General features: G+C 37.5%; 1 pseudogene; it reads right to left on the bottom strand.

The window, feature by feature from the left end:
- Nucleotides 1-20,040, bottom strand: part of LOC139721855 (uncharacterized) — a 38,264-nt pseudogene extending 18,224 nt beyond the window's left edge.
- Between the last annotated feature and the right edge of the window lie 2,090 nt (nt 20,041-22,130).

The raw sequence follows: 22,130 nt of genomic DNA, 5'->3' as shown, positions 1-22,130 counted from the left end.
TGATCGCACGGGGAGCACTGGATGACAATGAGGCTGTAGGCTCACCCCTCGTGCTAACACGCGAGCAAACAAGCAAGCGAGGAGCAGCCAAATCAAGAAGTGCATGCTTGCGTAAAAGTTCAAAATTTTGCGTAATACGCGCGGTAAAATGTTACTTCAATGCGCAAAGTCCGCCATTACTAAGTGGGTAATGGCAGCCCCGATGAAATCAATGACACCATTGTATAGTTTGCCCCCCTCTAGTGGTAAGGAGGCAAAAATCTCTTTGGTATACCCCCACTGGCCCTCTCACCATCAACTCCTGCTTCTGTCGACAGGTCTCTTCATACATGTCCTTCATCTGCTGGTGGACCTCTGGGGAGGCCCAGGTGGAGCAGACATGCTGGAGGTCCTGCTGGATCTTCTGCTCCCTCGAAAGGCAGCTTGCAATCTCTTCCTGACTCTGTTTTAGTTTGACCTAGGAAACAGTTGTCAAGGAGCATTTATTTCAGATACCAGGGTAATCAAAGTTCATAGCATCTATTTTTTAAATACAGTAAGACCGGAAATTTTCATGTGCATGAAACTTTTGCGAACTTCGTGAGGGGCCGAGATTTGCAAAAGTAAAATGTATGCAAAAGATTTTGTCTTACAATGCCTTGAATGCCAGTGCCAACTCATGAAAGTGTCTCTTATTATCATGTGACCACTTAACAGACACAATGACCATCATCACCTCACTGGTCAGCTTGAACCAACTGGCCATAGCTGCTAGTAAACAGCTGCATAAATTCCTCAGTCCATGGTCATTCTTTTCCCATGTGGCCATTTCAAACTGTCATAAATACAAACTACATCTTGTTACCTTGATTGGCTTAATACTGATCAAGGGTTTGACCAGTAACTTATGGACTCAATACCTTCCTTAGCTATTAATGGTCATCATGACATCTTGTCAGAGGACAATTTGACCATCATCATCATCAGTGGTCATCATAACTTCTTGTCAGACGGTCATCTGACAATCACACTTGTCAAACCAAGTGATGCTGCCCTGGACTGGATCAGCAACTTGAACATAAACCTACAACCTCCCTATTGCACTGAATCATACAACAGAAGAAGAAGGTGCACATTCTCACCTCGCTTGCTTCATTGACCCGACATGACTCCTCATACAACTCCTTCAGTCTCTGGTGGGCCTCCGGTGGTGCCCAGGTTGTACGCAGCCTTTGCAGCTCCTGCTCAAGTTCGCTGACCCGCTGCTCCGTGATGACACCCAGGGATTCTCCCTCAGATGGAGCAGACGCTACGGGGGAAGGGGGAGAAGAGAAGGATAGGGTTGAGAAGTGGAAAATGTATTCTGTCTGCCTACAGGGCATTCTTTTGCTATAATCCACATCAAAGATAATAAGTCATTGGCAAGTCTCTAAAAGATATCCTAATATCACGAACATTTACACGAGTTTGTAGATTTGTGACAACATCATGCCTGAATAAAAGAAGTCATATTTTGCAAGTCAGCCACTTATATCAAGTCCTTGTATAGAAAGCATTTGGTCTTGTCAATGCTTTTTAAAAAATTTCCTTTGTATAATTTTGTAGCTTTGACGTTTTTCTTTTCAGTCAAAGTATTGGAACTGCATAATGAAAAACTTAAAGCTATTTAATTTCTACGTTAATGCTCAACAGTTCCCTTATTCTCTCCTCAATGATTCCATGTAAATCAGGACATCTAACATGCATGTGTATTAAAATGTAAGTCTGCTTAACCCGTTGAGGATGAGTCTTGAGTATACTCGTGCAAGTGTCAATGGGAAAGGCATGTTGTGCAGCAAAATCAGCCCATCCTTAACTGGTTAATGTCAGTTTGATTGCTACATATTTGGAATGATGCCTGCAGAAACAGAACCTAACCGTTCCCCTTTGAAAAATAAAAATATATATATTTTTATTACCCTGCATGAGCTGCTCCTCCAACAGTGCTATTTTCTCTTTCAGCATTTGCTGGCTGGTCTCCGTCGTGTGGGCCATCTCTTCCCGCCCCTTGAGGGCGCTCTCCAACTCGTCCTGAAGGCGGCAGTTCTCCCGGTGCAGCTCGCCGAGGTTGAGCTCCGAGCGGCGCAGCCTGACCCGGCTCTCCTCAAATTTGCTCTTGATGCTTTCATGGTCTTTCATCTGTAATTGAGAAAAAAAAAATTCCAGGGTAAATTACCACTATCATTGATTAAAGACTCGGTATCATGGGGATAGCATGGAATGGGAAGGCTGGCCAGGGGGATGTTTCATAAAGCTGTTCGTTAAGTTACGAACGACTTACAAGCGACTGGTGATCAGTTCTTGTGCTGACTTATGGAAATTCTGATAAGCATAGCACATCAGAACTGATCACCAGTCGCTCGTAAGTTGTTCGTAACTTTACGAACAGCTTTATGAAACACCCCCCTGGTTCAGATATATTTAATCCCTTTCAATGAATTGTGTACAGCTTTACCATTGATCTCCATGTAAGTACACACACAGCCAAAGAACCTTGACTGGAGCTGACCGTTAGCAATGAGCTCAAGTTTCCATGCACATATTCACTGACTGGTGCTATTCGTGTGTTGTTGATTTTTAATGTACCCCAATGGGCAGCGAATGACTCGGGCCATCCATGAATCCCCACGCTAACGGGCCTCTACAACGGTTTTATAATGATCAAAATTTCCTCATAAAGCAGGGATCTCAAGAATGAACTTAGACTGGGCACACAAATGACTAGAGTCCCTTCTGACATTTACAGTACTTCATTTCTTACCATGTACTTCAGCTGGTGTCTCTCAGACAGAAGTTCTTCATTCTGTTTCTCAAGATGGTCTTTGTCCATCTTGAGCTCTGCCTTTTTGTCCAGAAGTTTCTTGAGCCTGGTAGAACAAAAAAGATATACTGGTATACAATATTTTTCACTATGGAAAATGGAAAATCATGATTCATGTCGGCATATCAACTGAGAAATGAAGACTTATCATGTGAAATGTAATGTAGATTAGACACTTAGATTCCTGGTTTCAATCCAATTGTCATAGTAGTCATACCACATACGTTTGTACATTATAAGAATGTGGTAAATTTCAACACCTGCTCAATGACACCAACACGTGCTGGACGAACTAACGAATCTTTATTACGCAGAAAAAAAAAAAGGATTGGTAACACAAACAGAGCTAAACTAGCAAAATATATATAGTTTATTACACACCTCCATCAGTTTGGGGAGACAAAGAATGTATCATATCTTGAGATCTGTAGATAAGTTCCTAATCTACTGGAATGAGACTGGGACCATGATACAGGCTGGAGACCACAGCATATCTATCATGTGATTACAACAATGACTTAGTGAAAAACTGAGCAAAAGAGAAAAGGATTTCATTGGGATTCAAACCCGAGACCTCCGGACAGCTAGACCGGTGCTCTACCGACTGAGCTATAGAAAGCCCTAGTACAGTTTTCGTCCCAGAAACCCTTAATTCTCAATGACTGTGACAATCTGTGTCTTGTTTTTCTGTATCTATTTTGACCAAAGACTGGAAAAATTAACTCGGAAGTGAGGAGAGCAAGGCTAGAAAGATGAAAGGAGCTCACTGTGCGACTTCTCTCTCGCTCCTTCTCAACTCATCCTTGACTGCCTGGAGTTCGTCGACCTCGTCCTTCAGCTTCTTCAGTTCCTTGACCTGTTGGTTCAGCTCTCGAAGCTGGCCGTCTGCAGGAATGAACAAAAAAATATGTGTACTGTGTAACATTTGATTTAACTATGTGTGTAGACTTATTGGTAGGCCCTATTGTAATTTAATTGTATATGATAGGGCCTCATCCATGTCAAGCTCTGCTTATGATGATGGTTCTCTGTATTGATTTCTCCCTTTTTCGCATTCGACTACAGTATTGTGTTATTTGTTTGCTTTGAATTTATGTGTTAGGGACGATGTTGTTTCTCACATGAAATTGACAATTCCTGTATTGATTTGTACGTTTTTACACTTTTTGGCATACTCTGTATCAATTTGTATTCCTTTGTTACAGTACTTAAAGAGAAAAATAATGCAAAAATAAACCAAATCAAAGCATGTGCAGAGAAGTTGCAAAATCATATAAATTCAGCACATATATGGAGGATATCATACACTCAACGTCCTTCTCAAAAGTTTCACACTGAGAAACTGTAAATGGCAAGAAAAGGGAAACATCTTTTGGCTACCTCTGTAGTTGCTGGAATGATTTCAAAATAAATTTGTCCTACGCAGGGCTGACTCAAAGTTTTGTCCTTCGCCAGTTGTATTCATCCCATGCTTCTTTCAATGATACATTGAAAGTTTTTCTCATAAAAAAGGTAATTATGCATCATTGATAAGACTTTGACCAAGAGCATACACAAATACGTACATAAATGTGGTACTACACACTACAAGATCCCATGATCAAGTTATATGCATTAAATTGCTGATTTCCTGCTGGTATTACTGCAATAAACCTTTCCTCATTCCTCAGTCATGTGACAGTGTGTTCTTCTTTCATATAGTCTTTATTCAAAGCAGAGAACCTCTTAATAACGGACAATACAGCAAAATACTGCAGCACAGTAGAAAAGGGAAAAAATCACCTCCGGGTGTGGCATTCTACACAGAAATCTCACCTCTACATTGACACAGGGAAGAAAGCTGACATGCCCTGTCCTGTTTATGGTAATATATACTGAGATTTGACTACAGGATGCTACGAACCTACCTGCCCTGCTTGCCAGGGCAAGTAAACTTCACTTTAAAATTCAAGTGACATGAACAGGCAGTTGCCTGCTCAAAGTATAAGGCCCTTGCCCAAATGACGATTCAAGCAAGTGGGTTCCGTAATGAAATGATATTTGAATGCCCTGGACTATTACAGTCTTACTCCTGCCTCTCGCTTTCCTTAGCTTTCTATAACACATGATACTCTGCTACCATCCACCACGGAGAAAGCACCATCACCACTGATCTCTGATGTATATGGATGTCTCATAGCCCTACTCATGCTGTACAAACAAGTGAAGCCACCACACTGCCATCTTACCAGGCATACTCTGTGGGCATTTACACACATTTTCCAGCAGACTGTCACCAAGATCACGTGATGTCACAAGGTATGTACACAAACATATGGGTTTTGTGCATGGTAAGATGGCGGCACGGTGGCTTCAAAGCAATTGGCCTATGAGATATCCAGATACCTAGAGATAAGTGACCACCATTAGCTTGCTCTACCTTTGACCCCAATCTCCTTGTTCTGCATCTGGACTTCCATCTCCAGGTCCTGTCTGAGGGCACTCTCGGCTGCAAGCTTTTTCTCCAGACATCGCAGGCGGTCATGGAGTCTGCGGTTGTTGAGCTGGAGGCACGGGAGGGAAGATCTTTGCACAGTTTAAACAACATCAATTTAACTTTGATTCTTAGTTTGAGCATTATGTTGTTGTTGTTGTTGTTGTTTTGTCTCTCTCTTCATTTCATAGTCATCGGAGAATAATTTTCCTGGTAGCGCATCGCAATTTGCTATGCATTTCTATTTCCTGTGTGTAGCCAGGCGTTTACATAAGACTGTACAGAACTTTGTTCAAAGTATTGTCCCATTGATCAAAACTGCTAATCAAATTTAAGACGTAAAATTATTCCCTGGTCATTTTATCAGCCATGAAGCCACTTGGTGCAAACTGCTCATGATATACACCTTGTCACATTCAAACTTATTTTTGGAATGAAAAATCAAACAGGTATGACTGAAACCATGCCATCATTCAAAATTCTAAAAGTGGAATACATCTTCATTTTGCAGACCAGCAGAAAGTTTACTTTTTCTTTCTTGTGTCCACAAGAGAATTTGATGTAAAGTCAAACTTGCCTAAGTTGAATTTACATGTATTTGTATTGAAGAAATAGCATCAACTTAAAGAAAATTTGACTTATGTGGGATTAAAATTAATAGAAAAATTCTAATATGTTGCAGAGTGCATGTCTCAAGTATATTCTACAAATAGAGCAAACATAATACTCAGGGTATTGGTACACTTTAAGTTCTTACCTTATTAATCATGGATGGAGAGTTGATGAGATTGTGGACAGGTGATAGGGGTGAGTTGGTGAACATGGGAGTCCCAGACTGCACAAAGGGGGAGGCTGGTTCTGCCGGCGATGTGGTCTGACTGGAACTATCACTCATACTTTCAGCTGAAAAAGAAATAAGATATCAACATACAAATCAAAAGGCATTAAACTTATTTTTAGTAATTATTCCACAGGATATCAAAATTCATTTATTAGCCCTCTTCTAATCAAATTCAATTCAATTCAATTCAATATTCAGCACAAGAAATAAGAAGTACATTATGTATGATAAAAACAAACAAAATGCTTATACATGCACATGTATGTTTAACAACTCAATGCCAGAACCCCTTCAAAGCAACTAGAGGTTGTTAGCAATTAAATCAATAATCAAGTGAGTTGATTGGCAGTTGCATGGGGACACAACTTACTGAATTTACCAGCACTTGGCTCTTAGTGCTTGTATGTTTGGTTGTAGTTCATGTTTGAATCTCTGCATGCCTAGCCCATCTTGCAGTTGAGGAAATATATTTGATTTTCTCTTTTAGTATTTTCCCCTTAAATGCAAATATTTGATTATGACTACGAACGAAAAATGATACAACTCTGAGACTTCTCTTCTCGGTTTGTCACTGATAAAAATAGCAAGGCTGTATAACACAGGTCAAAATGATGTCATGCCCAAAATTATATGGCTATTGCATAGCATAGAATGAAAACACAGAATTGACTACGCAAGCATCAATGCAGTGAAGAAGATTAGTACAAAATATGAGCAATGATCATATAGATACATGATACCAGTGGGAGAAAAAAAATCTTAAATGCATATTAAGACATTCCATTGCTTTCAAAATACAAAAACTTAATGAAAAGCTTAAAAGAAACCACATACCTAGAGTCATAGAGTTAAGAACTTAATTCAGGCATAAACTCAAAGCATATTTGAGATAAATTGCGGTTTGTGATTTGACAAGACAACAAAGAAAAAATTAGAACACCTCCCTGTACTAAGCCAAACGTGACACCAACAAACCTTACTTACATACATGTACAAACATGGACCCAATGCGGAGATACTGTGTCTTAGATATGAATGACAATACAACATTGTACATTGGTAAGAGAAAGAAATGTGCAATGCTGACAAAATGTTCTGCAATACAATGTACTAGCTTGTGTATTGCAAGGAACAAAAGTTGTGAAGGCTGTAAACGTTGTCAAAAAGATAATAATAGATAAAAAATCATTCATTCTTATGACAAGAAGCCAGATAAGCCAGACCCTAAATGGTAATGAAATGGCTTTCTTGCACAGAGCAGTGATTGAATTGTAATCATGGATGAACATGACAGCTTGTGAACAATTAGAACAATGTCAAGAAATATGGCTACTATCTATGAGAACATATATTTTTTTATCTTTCTGTTTTTATTAATGTATATACAGTGTATAACATAGAGTGATACAAGAGTGGATATTTACAAAAATAGTGCACAGTTTCTAACAAAAGGATTGAAGCACAGGAGTAGTAACACATGAGAATTATAAAATGAAACATATGTAGTTTAGTGGCTATATAGTGTTAACATGTGAGAACTAAACAAACTAAGGTTGAGGTCAGACTTGATTTACATCGTGTATTGAGAAGGACCACTTCTTGAAGTGGGCATTTAACTTATTTCGTTTCTGTGCTATTTTGCACTCGATCTTTATTATATACTTCATAAACACAATAAAAGCATGGAAATTTGGTTGCTTTTCCTGAAATCTACATCTATAAATGTAAACGAGAACATATATCAATGCTATAAAGTTGAGTACTTTGTATGTTGTAACTCCATTCTGACTGAATATTCAGAGAGACTCCAACTCTCCCACTTTTGGTGAGAGATCTGCTTTAAAACCATTTTTGCAAAATCTTCTGCCCTCCTACCCGAGTTCAAATTTGTTACATTCTAGCAGTCTGTCTATTGCTTAAGATATATTTTCTCTCATTCAAAATTTAGCTTTCTTCTGCCCAATTTAAGTACTGTCATGTACAGTGTTCAATAACAAGGCTAAGATAGCACCAGAGAGCATAACCCCCGAGCTCGACCCCAGCCACAGGGGGCACCAAGCATCTCCCTCATGATGTATTGTGTACTTGTTTGTGCCATCAGAATCACTCTCCAGTTTGCTAGAGGGTCTAGGCGGGAAAAATCTCCCGTGTATGAAGACGCTGGACATTGGGAGTCTCTGTATTCAAATTTGGTATGGGTCAAGTCCGTGTATATGTGTTGTATTTGAGATGACAAAGCCATAATGGTGAATTTTACGTGCTATGGTGACTGCATGGTGTCTGCATGCATTTATGTTTAAATAAAAACTGATGTATGATGCAATAGATGCAAATTTGTTCTGTCAACATAATATTCTTGCGTAAGAATATATACAGTTTGTCTGTACCACCTAACATTTGTTTATCCAGTGTTACAATATTCTCCCCGATATGATTGAGCACTGTTCAAATAGTTTAAATGGTTTTTATAGGTTTTTAGGTTTTTTTTGTTTTTTTTTCTTCTTCTTTTTTACATTAGGATGATAAGAAATCGGGTACTGTCCTCACGACTTTGTGACCAAATAAAAACTTAGTTCATATCTACATGATCGAACTTATGTTAGCTGTAAGTATCCCTACATATCATTACACTATGATTATACCCGAACTGACTAGCCATTTATACTTAGAATGTGATGTATAGAATGTCATAATTGTTTTATGTATCCCATCTTTGTGGTTCATGATTGAAAATTCAACCACTCCTGACATTTTCTTTCAAGTCCCATTATGCAAAATATTACTCTCAGCATATACAGTACTTACTTCACAATCATTAATACACCCTAGGTGGAAATTCAATAATGATATCTGGAATTACTATCTTGCATTATAGTTAGTCACTCACTGTAAAATCACTACTGTTGAACAAATGTCACAGTTTTCAATACTAGTTCCTTGCAACCAAGTATATAAATTTGTAAGATTGCACCTACCACAAAATCAGCAATTAGTGTACAGCTGTATGCTATACTTTTATAACATTATCCTAGCTGTTAATTTTCCAGTTGGCAAGATTTATTCAAATTTTGTGTTCCTTGATTTTGCTTTGTTTGTTTATTTGGGTTTTTTTAATGTAGGTCATGGATGGAATTGGTTTTGATTCATGGTAATGTCAACTTGCCTTGATTAAAACTTAACTCATTTTTTTTTTTCAAATTATGAAGAACATTGCCAGAACAGACATAAACTCTTTTAATAAATTCACATGTGGTTTTCTTGAATGGTAGTTGCCTCTTGATACGGAGTGAAGACAAGTGCAAGAAAAAAAAATTCAGAGATTAATATTGCATGACAAGGAAAAAAATAAAAGCAATTTGCATGTTCATGATAGCTGCACATAACAAATCAGTATTGGAGAAATGCAAAGAAAAACACTGCATAAAAGCAATACCGGTAATAAGATTTGTTAATAGATAATGAAGCATTGTTTATGAATATCATGAAGGCATAGTACGATATAGACTGGCACCAGAATGAAACAAAGCTAGGGATGTGACAGAACAAGAACAGAAAGAAAGCTACATTTTTTTTACTTTTGTGGCATCAATCTAGACAATATCTTTCCTTGTAGTGCCTTATCAAATTTGTTAGGATATCCCATATTTTTGGTCCATTGCAGATATTTTCTACTTTACTTATAAATGTAAATATAAGTTTAATCCAGGTTGCCTTATACGCTATGCTCAAAGAGGACATACCCTGCATGTTTATTTTCTTCAACTCCAAATTTGGAATACTTGATGCTCACACAGACATAATATTTTCAATATCAAAACATTTCCACTCAAAAGGCAAGGTCCATTATTTTCTTCGCCACTCTCCCTCCCAACAAAAAGGGCATTTTGCAACGGCAAAATACAGTAGAAAAGCATGTTCAGATTACATCATGTGTATCGGTATATACAGTAGTCTACAGCTGCAGAATAATCACACATCAATTTCATGCAAAACATGCATTACAATATACAGCTACCACAAACATATTTTCAGCATGTGATTAAGGAATCTTTTTATAACAACAAATTATCACACAGCCAAAATTGAAAGCCACTTAACTATACACAAAAATGTCTGCTTTTAAATACCCACTGCATCTGTTAGATAATATACTTTTGTGTTTGGGGGTGGGGTGTGGGTACAGTATGTATATGTGTGAAAGATCAAAATGTTTTGTCTACTGGTATTTGTGTGCGAGTGAGTGTGTTTGTACTTGGATCCAATAGTAAAATTCAGTTAGCATGTGAATTGGAAGTCCTACAGTACCCATGAAATTTCTATTCCAAGAGCTCGTTTATGTTGGTGGCTAAGGAACTAGTACTGTACACCAAGCAGATACCGGTATATTACATATCTGCCAGCTATTCAAACTGCTGCTTAAAGGGATCGTACAGTTTTGGTTGAGACCTGATTTCAGGTTTCTAACGTTTTTTTGTGAAATAATGAGAAACCTCTTATGAAATATGAAAGAGCATGTAATTCTACGAGGAATTCAACGTCTATTTCATGAAAATTGGTTTTGAAATGGCTGAGATATCCAAAAAGAGCGATTCTAATAAAGTGTGGGACCCACACTTTAATACAATCGCTTTGTTTTACTTTGTTTTTGGATGTTTCAGTCATTCCAAACCCGATTTTAATCAAATAAACTTTGAATTCCTCTTAAAATGGTATGCTCTGTACTATATCATAAGTGTTTTCTTGGTATCTTGCAAAAAGCTAAAAGCCCAGTTCTCATCTTCACCAATACTGTACCATCCCTTTAAATATCAATTTATCATGAAGATCTTATACAAATGGAAGAGACATACAATTACACTGAACATGTCAAATGGAAAATATCAAAAGTCAAAATGATAGGGAAGAAAGTCTTTGGACTTGCATGATTAAATTAATGTGAACAAAAAACTGCCAAAGTTGTGCTTTGTCTGGATGGTGTACACTTGTCTGACATGTGAAATGAATAAATGAGAACTGGAATGTTTTTGTTAGGGTGGAAGGTAAGGACAGTGATACACAAATATATAAATACCAAAAATATGGATAATACACCAATAAAAGTACTTTGTATCTCCCATTCATGTATAGAGTACAATTGCTTCTTGATTCATCTCAGTGGGCACAATCTACATTCTTTGACCTCTCAGAAATCAGATTTGGGGTTTTAATTCTGTTTCTGTAGCTCTGGTTAAAGCTTGTGTGACCCTTTTACAACCCTGAAAATTAGATTGCTTTCATAAGCTGGTGTATTTTAGAGGTACGTAGGTAATTTAGACCTATCCTACGAATAATAAAACTGGAATCGAACACAATACTACAGGTTTCCGGTGAATTTATACCGACCTACAAAAAAAAAAAGTACTATTATTCACACTAAAAAGGGGGAGCGAATTTGGAGTAACATGGGGTTAGTTTTTTCATTTCTTTCTTGAAAACTATGTGGTGTATTAAAGTAAGATTTCATAAATGACTTTGGGAGACATTATTCTTCAACCATGCAAAATTTCATGTCATTTGCAAAAGGGATATATGACTTGAGGCTACTGGCAAAAACAAAAACAAACAAGTGTCCTTAACTCTAAACGTTGTTTCAAACACACATGGATCACAGGTCAAGATGCACATTTGCCCACTCAAAAAATGGCTGGGTCAATACATTGTATGCTTGAGGTACAGTGTAATACCTCTAGTCGGAGCAGTTGTGGTCAGAGTACACTCAGATATACTCATCGAGGCAGAGGGTTGAGTACCTGAGTAAGAGGATGAAGTTGTCATTTCAAGAGCTCAATGAAGAGAATGAGTGCCTAGAAGTGTGATATGCAATGGCTCATTGGCAACTTCAAGTCACTTCTAGAGCAAATCTCAGACAATTATTTTTTTTTCTAAAAATTGGGCATGATAAACTTAGTGGAAAGAACAGAATTGCATGAGAATTACAGATTTATGTTATTGTCATTTGCTATTGCAACTAATTGTGCAAGAAAACTAGAAGAGGAAAAGCATCGGAAGAGCATGACATTAATATTTCTAGACTGCAGTTCTTAAAAATTAGTGCAACTGAGCGATGAAAGCATGGCCAAACTTGGTGCAATGTTTGACTGGCTGCCATTCTCTATACATGTCTACATTTTAAGTCAGGGAACACTTTGTCTAGTGGTTATTTAAAATCAGCTGTCAAAGTCTTGTGAATCCACAAGGTTGCTTCTCTGGTACTCCTCATTTGCTCTTTCTATGAATGTCCACTACTTTCACTTTTCCTCAAAAGACACTCTTTCCTCAAAATCGCAATGTCAATTTATGCCTACACAGTTATACAGGTACACATAGTCCTTGACAGAAAACACAACACCTTTTACAAAGTGTAGTGGGGAAAATTAACACTGGCATTGATTTGCACAAAGCCAAAGAAAAGTGTAATGCAGTTTGTATGAAACAAGGATGAAAAATTTTCATGTTATAAATTGAATTCCTTCTAAACAGTTTGTGGAGGAGAAGCATGATTACTATCTATTTCTGTGTATATAAAAATAGATATTTATCAAATCTGCATGAGCAGAGGGTTTTGCCTCAATGAGATTTTCCTCTCTTTTTTCCAGAAAAGGCACCTAAAAAAAAGTGAAATGTGAGAGATCTGTGACATTTAATGAGCTGAGCAAATGAAAAGTTCAACAAACCATCAAATCAATATCAAGGCCACATCTCAAACACAGCTGTTTTCAAAAGTGATTACAGGACACAATGTCAGACATTTTCCCACACAGCATAGTGAGTACAATCCATATGCCTGTTCACCAAGGGCAATCCATATTCCTCCACTGGCAATGAAATTCCACGGACATTTACACTGTTTGGCTATTATTCTACATTTTACCAGGCATTGTGCTTTTCTGACTTTAGCACTAAATATAGAACAAATCACAGATGTTGCATGAAATTTATGATAGAGCCAATATGTCTTGATTACAAATATCAAACTTGAAGTGAAATAATCAGCACGGCCTACAGAGCACAACGAGCTTGACAGTGACTGATTTGCTTAAATACTAAAGATGAAATTCTTTGGGACATCTCGACAGGCTAGAAGCTCTTCAATTCTGCATGCTATTGTTTTTGTTTTCATGGTGTGGAATTGTTACTTTTTTTTTGGGGGGGGGGGGGGGGGTGGGAGGGGAAGAAATTACCTACTTGCATAGGTTCACATGTGAAAAGGATAATTCTGTAGCATCCCGCATTGTATAAAACACTATCTCAGTCTTTGTCTGGTATTGTTGACATTTTCTTCAGTAAGCTCCTATTAACTCACTTTCCATGATGAATCATCTTAGGATCAAGATGTGGTCCCCTAACACCAGGGCCCTATTTCGTAAAAGATGTTAGGATAGCAACTCTTGCTGGAATGGCAACTTCCCATTGCAACAGCCAATCAAGAAGCTAGATTCTTGTCGTTACCATGACAATTGCCATTCCAGCAAGAGTTTCTATTGTATCAACTTTATATGAAATGGTGTTCAGAACTTTTGAACCTGAATGCATACTTGCCAACCGCATTTGGCGGTAGACTACCACTTTTGAAAGATTTTATTAGCATTCAAGCTAGTGCTGCTCGCATAGGCATCCTGGATTCTACCGCTTTCTCAAATGAAAATGTTGGCAAGTATGTGAATGTTTACAGGTAAGTTAACCACGCTCACCTCTGCGATGCAGTATATCGGCGAAATCCGGCCGCAGCTTGTGGCTGCTCTCCTGGGCCACGATGAACTGGATGATCTCCTTCAGCTCATTCTGGGTCACGAGGTCGAGGTTCGTGATGGCGTCCACAAAGATTTTGACCTTTTCACTCTGGATGGCCGCACAGAGGAGCAGGGTTGTGACCTTGGCCAGCTCGGTGATGCTGGCGCTGTTCACAATCTGCGAGAAGTCCACGTGGAACTTGAGGGAGGACTGGTAAAAACCTGTGGAAAACAAATAAAAATCAAACATGAGCAGAGGTAGGCATATAACAAATATGCACATGAAGAGCTGTGATTACATTAAGCACCCTGCAAACTCGCCAGTTCTAAAGTCTTGACCAATTAAATCTATCAGACCAAAGAGGTATTCCTACTGAAAAAAAAAGAAAAAAGTAAATCACGTCAAACAAGTTCCCTGGCATATCCACAACCTACAAAAGTAACCATCCTCAAGCCCTATTGCATTGTTCTGTTATAATAGGCATATCCACCTACTTCTAAATGCTTCTGTTGATCGGAATGGATGTGTTGAGACTAATAAAAAAGGGGATTGCATAATCCTTCTGATCCCCATGGTACCACAGTAGCCTTCATGTTTAAACATCAGAGTACACAAGGCATGTTCAGCTTATGCTGCAGCCAAGTATTTTTTGGGGGTGAGAAATTGAATGAAATCGCTTTGCGCAACATAGCTTCCAGTGCACACAGCCACATTGGATTTGGGACTACATTCGTACATGCAACACTATTTTGCTACATATATGCAGGACCATTATGATTACTGTATACACCATACATTTAGCAAATCTAATTTCTTCGCAAGGCAGGATTTCGTGACAATTCCGCGAGTGGTTAAATTTGCGATTGTGGAGTATAGCACTAAAATAGAGAAATCTTTGCACGTACGCACATGCATGTCATGATCAGAGTTGATATTATCATGTGTTTTTAAATTCGTGAATAGCAGCAGACTCGAGATTCACAAAAACAAAAACCTCACGAAATATTCAACATATACAGTATAAAGTGACACTGGATAAGACCACAAACTCTCAGTCATGAGGTCCGTAGTGTGTGAGTCAGGTGACAGCAGTGGTTATGCCCCATGGCAAGGCACTTTATCCTCATTGCCTCGTCCTTCATGGCGGATGTAGAGTCATTGGTCCCTTGGTAGCTTGCTCATTTCAGCATGTAAGTACTTCCTTTATGGCTTTATTCATGACCACATAAAATAAATCCCAACACACACATACAAGCAATGTATATCTTCACTGCATGTAGGGAAAGTGAAAGTTGCCCACTGCATATTTCTGTATGTTAATGGGAAACTCCCCTCAAAGGTACTAGTTAAATCATACAACACTTCACCTTCCAAGTATTTCAGGATAAAGCGATAGCGCTGAATGGAATTGTCGCAGTCCGGAACTTCAGTGCTACTGCATCTATGTAAGAGAAACAAAATCAAATGAAAAATATCAAAATTCCGGGGACAGGATACAATCACAAATGGTCCCAAGTCAGTATCATATTTCACTCATATTAATGTTGGGGTAGAGCCATATACTGTAGATGAATGCAGAAAAATGAAAATATAATTGCAAGGGCTAAAGCCTTAGGTAAAATTTTTTGGTAGCCAAATAATGAGACTGGCAGCAATCAATGTAATTTTTCATGAGCTAGAGATTTATTACTAATGTTTCAATATTGTTGGCAGTTTATTGAGACAGTTTACAGTTTCAGATGCCTAAACACACCAATTACAAAGATATTTCCCGTACTTGCCCACACAGGCACCTGGGTTAGTGGTATGTCGTGTCCTGTGCATTTACTCATTCATTTCACTTGCCAAACAATTAGTTTCAGTTGTCCCAAGACAGGGGACCATGTAAGTCTCTGTAAAAATGGTTTCTTTCTCGTACAGATACTTTTGCGGTTTCCATTGCTACCGACTTTTTTGTGTGTGTTTAAATTCGTGGTCGGCAAAATCTGTGAATTCAGAGTCGGCAAAAAACTGTTTTATTTTGCACATGAAAACCCAAACTATAATCCAATTATTCTTTTATTTATTAAATAGAAATCAAAATTAAATGCAGGCTTACCTGAAATCCCGTCTCTCGAGCACTTTATAACATGCTTGTACCTACATTGCGCGGTATCGCTGTGTGTGTATTGACCATCAATACACTCAATGCGCGGAATTTTCGTGTGTGCATACATGTGCGCAATAGCGTTGTAGCAAGCGGCGAGTTCAAACATTTCCTTGCGTGGTTAATTTCGCGCGACTTTTCAAAACATTTTCGCGTGATGTTAAATTTGCGGTTCAACCTCAAAGCGCGAAAAGCGTGAAAATAAAACCACCGCGAAAGAAACCACTTTTACAGTAGGTTAGAAACACCCTTGCCAAAAAGGCATAAATGTTGTAGAAGAAATGCTTGCACTGGAAGGAACAACCCTCTGCTCCTCAAGTGATGAGCTTCGCCAAACATCCAGCTGCAAGACATATTTTGGACCACAAAAGCCACACATCAGACGGACGAACACACGCTTGACATTGTCCAATCTGTTTCCTATCATTTATAAGTTGTTTGGGGGTTTCTTGAAAACAAAAATAAAACAAAAAGATTTTTTCCAAAAGATTTAGTATTGCTTTGCTGGAACAAGCCAGTCTTTCTCACAAACAGAAGTCAGATTCTAAAACTATAACAAGTAAAGAGTGTAACTTTTTATCTTACATAACTTGCAGAATGCGGATAAAGTGTTGGCCATCCTTCAGCTCTTGCAAGGACTCGATGCAGTGGCTGACACCTGTAGCATTTACCTGGGCAGAATGGAAGAACAGGAAAATGTATCAAACTATGGACAAAAAATTTCAAATCTAATTTTCATTGCATGTTAACCCTATTCTGACTTGGGGGGGGGGTCAATTTGACCCCCCTCGACATTTCGCGCTACGATTCCGCAACGCGCAACAATTTTGCCGCGCCGTTTCATGACTTTTTTCATTGAAGTCTCCCACATATTTTAAGCCCAAATTTGCAACGTCCAGGTACACCGTTCTGAAGTTACGTAATGTTTTGCATATATGCATGTCAACCCGAAAATGGCTCACATTCATGATATCGTGTGCAAATCCAATGCAATTTTTTTTTGTGTGTGTTAAATTGATATAAATTAGTTTATTTCAACTTTTAACCGTTGAAATTAATTAATTTGAATGTAGATAAGCTTGAAAAAGTGCCTGCAACAAATTTTGGGCAAAAAATAATACAAAACAAAAGGTCGAAAAAACGTAAAATACATAAGAAATTTAAAAAACAATAAAAAACAAAAGAAACTAATTTTGATTGTGCTATTTTTTTACAAGAAAATTGTTGGATGCGTCTTTAGGAACTCTGACACAAAAAAAAATCAGCAATCCTTCAGTCTTTTTAATGGAGTTATAGGTGAAAATATAATTTCATGCGTAAATTTGCATAATTAATTTACTAAAAAATAGAAAGCCATTACTTTTCTATTATATGACCATGTAATCTTGTAGTTAACATCCAGCTCTATCTTCAGGCAAAATTTTGCGGCGATCGCGGGATATGCGGCCGAGATCTGAAGGGGGGGTCAAATTGACTCCCAACCTGTAAAAACTTGGTCTCAAATAGCCCAGTTAAAATAGGGTTAAGAGAATACACAAATTCAACCCTGTCTACGATCATTTAAAAAATATATATATGACCACAACAAACTTGTAATGCAGTTGCAGAACTGAAGATTTTTTTTTTTTTGTCATTATCATTGCTGACATGTTTGATCTATGTTGTTTTTAGAATGTTTGTTTTACATACAGTACATTCATAGTATACTGAATGAAGGAGGAAATTACAACTAATATAATGAATTTTAAGCAGAACTTTGTACTTTGTGGCAAAGATCATAATCTCACATCATTCACACTTTCATCATATCTGATGGAAGGACCTGGGCCCTGTTTAATGAAGAGTTATAATTGATTACATAGTTCACTTCTATCATAAGTCTATGGCAGCCTGTGTACTGTGGTTAGGGGAATTTACAACCGATTTTATCTTTTGATAAAACGGGGCCCTGTTCTCACAAGGAATAATGCAAATTAAAATAACACATCATGCAGATAATAGACACGTTGTATGTATATAACAGACATTCAATATGTTGGGTCCCAATGGTTATTAGGCAAGGTCTTTAGCATACACAGTACAGATAGTGTGCAAATTATCAACTGTACATTAAGTATTCATTGACTTTGTAATTAGTGTTATAATTATCAAACCTGCATCAACATGAAATCACCAAAGGTGACCAATGGCTACAAAGCCACTAAAATATAAACTTTCTCATGAATGAATGTTTGCCAAGTCCATCATACCACATCACCATGTATATCTTGGTAAAAGTACGAACAAAAAAGCAGAAAAAGATGCTGTCCAAATCACAAGTAGTAGGGCTGGGGCTTACTAAAATAATTCTTTTGATTACAAAATGGGAGGGGGTAGCAATTAATCTTTCAGCAGAGAAGAATGTTAACCTGTATATTTATTGTACAGTTAGCATTACATTTTACATATTATATCATATATTCTGAAAGTACTGGTATACTTACAAAGTTCACCAAACACCTCAGTTTGCCTTGATCCATCTGCAAATTGACACAAATTAAAAATGAAAGAAATAGGAAAGAGTTCCTGCTGGGACAGCTGCCCAAAGATTGTGTATCACTGTATGTAGATAGAAAAGACCCCCTAAATAGAAAAGCTAACCTTTGTAGCTAGATCTGCATATCACTTTGAAATAATCTGATTAATCATGATGATTACTCCCCATAACCCAACCTTACTTAACCCCAGTTAGTACAGGACCACTGGAACCAGCAATTAAAAAACAAGCAAAACAACAACTTAAATAGATTATACTGATCACACTTTATACGCACATACACATCGTTGTACGATGAGTAGCAAGTGAACCTCGAACTGGTATTTTATCATGTTTATAGACAGAAAGATCCGTCTGTCCGGAGGAGTCATTTATTTTTTTTTACGTTATCGCTCTCCACCGAATGGGATCCACGAAGCCAGATGCAGTCTCCGCGGAACATATCCCAGACGACAGACCAGATACAGACCGATCTTTTGGTCAACTGTTTTTAACCATTATTTCTGCATGCACTCAGCATGCAGCAATGTTTTATGTAATTGTCATCAAAGTTGCATCATAATGATATCATGATTCAAAACTGTTTGAACTTGACTAAATTTAGTACAAGCACGGACAAGCCCGAGGAGTGCCCTGGCATGGCCTGGGGTTAAGCTGAAACTTCAGAACTTTGAAGTAATGTTAGACATCTAACGTCAATTACCATTTAGTCGTCACTTTAAGTGTATTTCCTAATCTATGCACTCCCGGGTTGGCGAACTAACGGTAGGCACTGAATTAGTTCGCCGCCCTTCGGCCTTAGTGTGCCACGTATTAACGCTAGCGCGTGTGTCGTACTGTACACACACTTCAATGAAGGATGCATTGTGCATCATCACGTTTGAAAAACTTTGTTAATCTGCCACCTGAAATCCATTCGAAATCCAAAAACATTCTCGCGTGAAAAATGGTTTTGTCACGGCCCGGGCAGAGGGTACGGCCCGGCATATGGCTGCATGGGTCAATTCTTGTTCTGGTCATTGACAGTGCACGTACACGCACGTTAACAAATGTTGCACACATGTCACAGATTTTGATAGTTAATTTACGACACTTTTTTGGCCTAACGTTAGGCCCTGTCAGGCTGTGGCTGTGCTGCAGCTGTGGTAAGTAATTTAAATCAGAGTAAACAAGTCATGATTGAAAGTCTAACGTTAGTCTCTTCATGCTCTTAATCCCAGATTCAGTTCGAAGAAGTTTTATCTGTTTATCGTTTTTAACGTTAACCCGTTACCGATCGGCGATATACCGCGTTCGTGGAGAGATTCAAACGTCTTCATTTGCAGGAACTTACTTTAGTTCAGATGACAAACTGCATTGCGCGCTCCAAATGTAACGTAGACTTGTGGGCAATTGTGAACTTTACGGCCCTATTTGACTAAATTTACATAAAAAATGCTTTAAACTGTGGCGTCGTTGCATTGACCGATCCAGATCCAGTAGAGTACAGCACTATATAATCAATGGTTCATCAGCAGTATGCAGATCACACACGTACAAGTACAACTTTACGTACAGGTACGATCGCATCAAAACATCACCGTTCATCACCATACCACTGCACTGCACCCACTTACATTCATGTCGAATTCAGCGGTTGAGAGTGGATGTCAAAGGTCAGTGATGCCAACGTACCAATCACAAGGTACTCCCATGTTTAATTACCACTGATAGAGGGAGCTACACAACTGTCAGAGACTTTTTTTTTCTCCAGAGCGATCTCACTATACTGTAGTACTTACAGTACTTTTCCTTTTTTTTTATTGATTTGAACAAAGAAAAGTTTGTATGTATCGTTTGAACAATCGAACAATTTAAGAGTACGTTAAGTCAATGGATAACCAAAAACTTGTAAAAATTATCACAATCGACATCAAGTTGTTAAAAAAGTACCAACAGAACATACTATAGGTCTACATTAGTATTGTATAACTACTACAATACGATAAATGTTTAATAATAATATCAAAAAATACAACAAACAAACGAAAACTGTAAACTATGAACAATAAAAAATGGAAACGACCTCTCCTCACCTCCTCCTATCCCCCCCCCCTCCAAAAAAAAAAAAAATATATATATATATATATATCAACATCAACAACAACTGATACGGCGGCGCTGAAGAGCACCCAAACATTTCAACTTTTTATCATCATTACGTTTATTTTTATCTTGTTCAGAAATATGTGATTTAGCAATATTATTTATGGGATAGATGTGATGCATGATGCTTAATATGTATAAATCTTATCTCGTAAAAACTGTAAAAAAAAAAAAAAAAAATCGCCAAGCCTGTCATGACCACCTACATCAGTCTCTTCCCGTTTACTTAGAGTTAAATAAGAAAATACACTTGGATGCTAATATTATGATGAATTTAATTATTATAGTCACAGACGATGTAGCCTTGGGAACAGCCAAAACGCAAAATGATATAAGCTAGATTTGAAATCATAGCGTTTTGCAAGTTTTCAATTAACAGCCGCGACAACAAGCCATAGGAAATAATGCCATCGCCTCACATTTATTGTCCCATTGATTTGTGCAACAGAATTATTATAACCTTAAAAATATTTTTTTTAAAAAAGAAAAACGCTTTGGGTCTATAATGTACCATCTGTATTCTTCCCCTACAGAACCATTCTCAAGTTTTCAGAAGACTTTATTCCTTGCAAGGCTACATAGATAAAATTTGTTTTAACTATTGTAATTTCAAAGGGGATATTAATCAGTGGAGATTCCTTCTTGTTCTTCTTCTGTACTGTGTATAACTTCCTGAAGTATATTTTGTGTGCATGAACTTCAAGTTCATGTTCAAGTTCAAGTTGATTTATTTCATTTCCAACAAACAAATAATTCGGAATACAATGACATTTTCATTTTCATGTTCATGTTCGTTAAAGGATTATTGTATTTCATAAGTTACTTCTTCTACTGCGCCTTGAGCACGTTAGCTATGTGGAATTGGCACATTATAAGTTTATATACCCTGTATCATTATTATTATTATTATTATTATTATTATTATTATTATTATTATTATTATTATTATTATTATTATCATCATCATCATCATTATTATTATCACTATTATTATTGTTATTATCATTATTAAATGTTCGTATTACAGATGCCAGGAAATCAGTACAACAATGCGATGAACATAATAACATGTAATCAAGACACAGGTAAATTATCAACAGAGATACAAATAAATGTTATATTATTATGGTAAAAGCAGAAACAAAATTGCTGGAAATGGAGGGGACTGCTAAAAGGCAGAGTTTGTAGTATGCAGTCCCTTCATAAGAAAAAGAATGAAGAAAAAAACTTGGCAGGCTCTCACATGTGACAGACATGAGACTCGAGACATAAAAGTGCAAAAATATATATATATATGTACATATTTTTTTTTGGGGGGGGGGTTTGGGGGGGAGGGTTTTTTTTTTTTTTTTTTTAATTGTACCAGTTAAAATCCTTCTG

The sequence above is a fragment of the Diadema antillarum genome, unplaced genomic scaffold (assembly GCF_040938485.1).
Source record: "Diadema antillarum isolate AM-2024a unplaced genomic scaffold, OU_Dant_1.0 scf00000014, whole genome shotgun sequence".
Classification (NCBI taxonomy): Eukaryota; Metazoa; Echinodermata; class Echinoidea; order Diadematoida; family Diadematidae; genus Diadema; species Diadema antillarum.
This window is presented reverse-complemented; position numbering and strand designations above follow the sequence as displayed.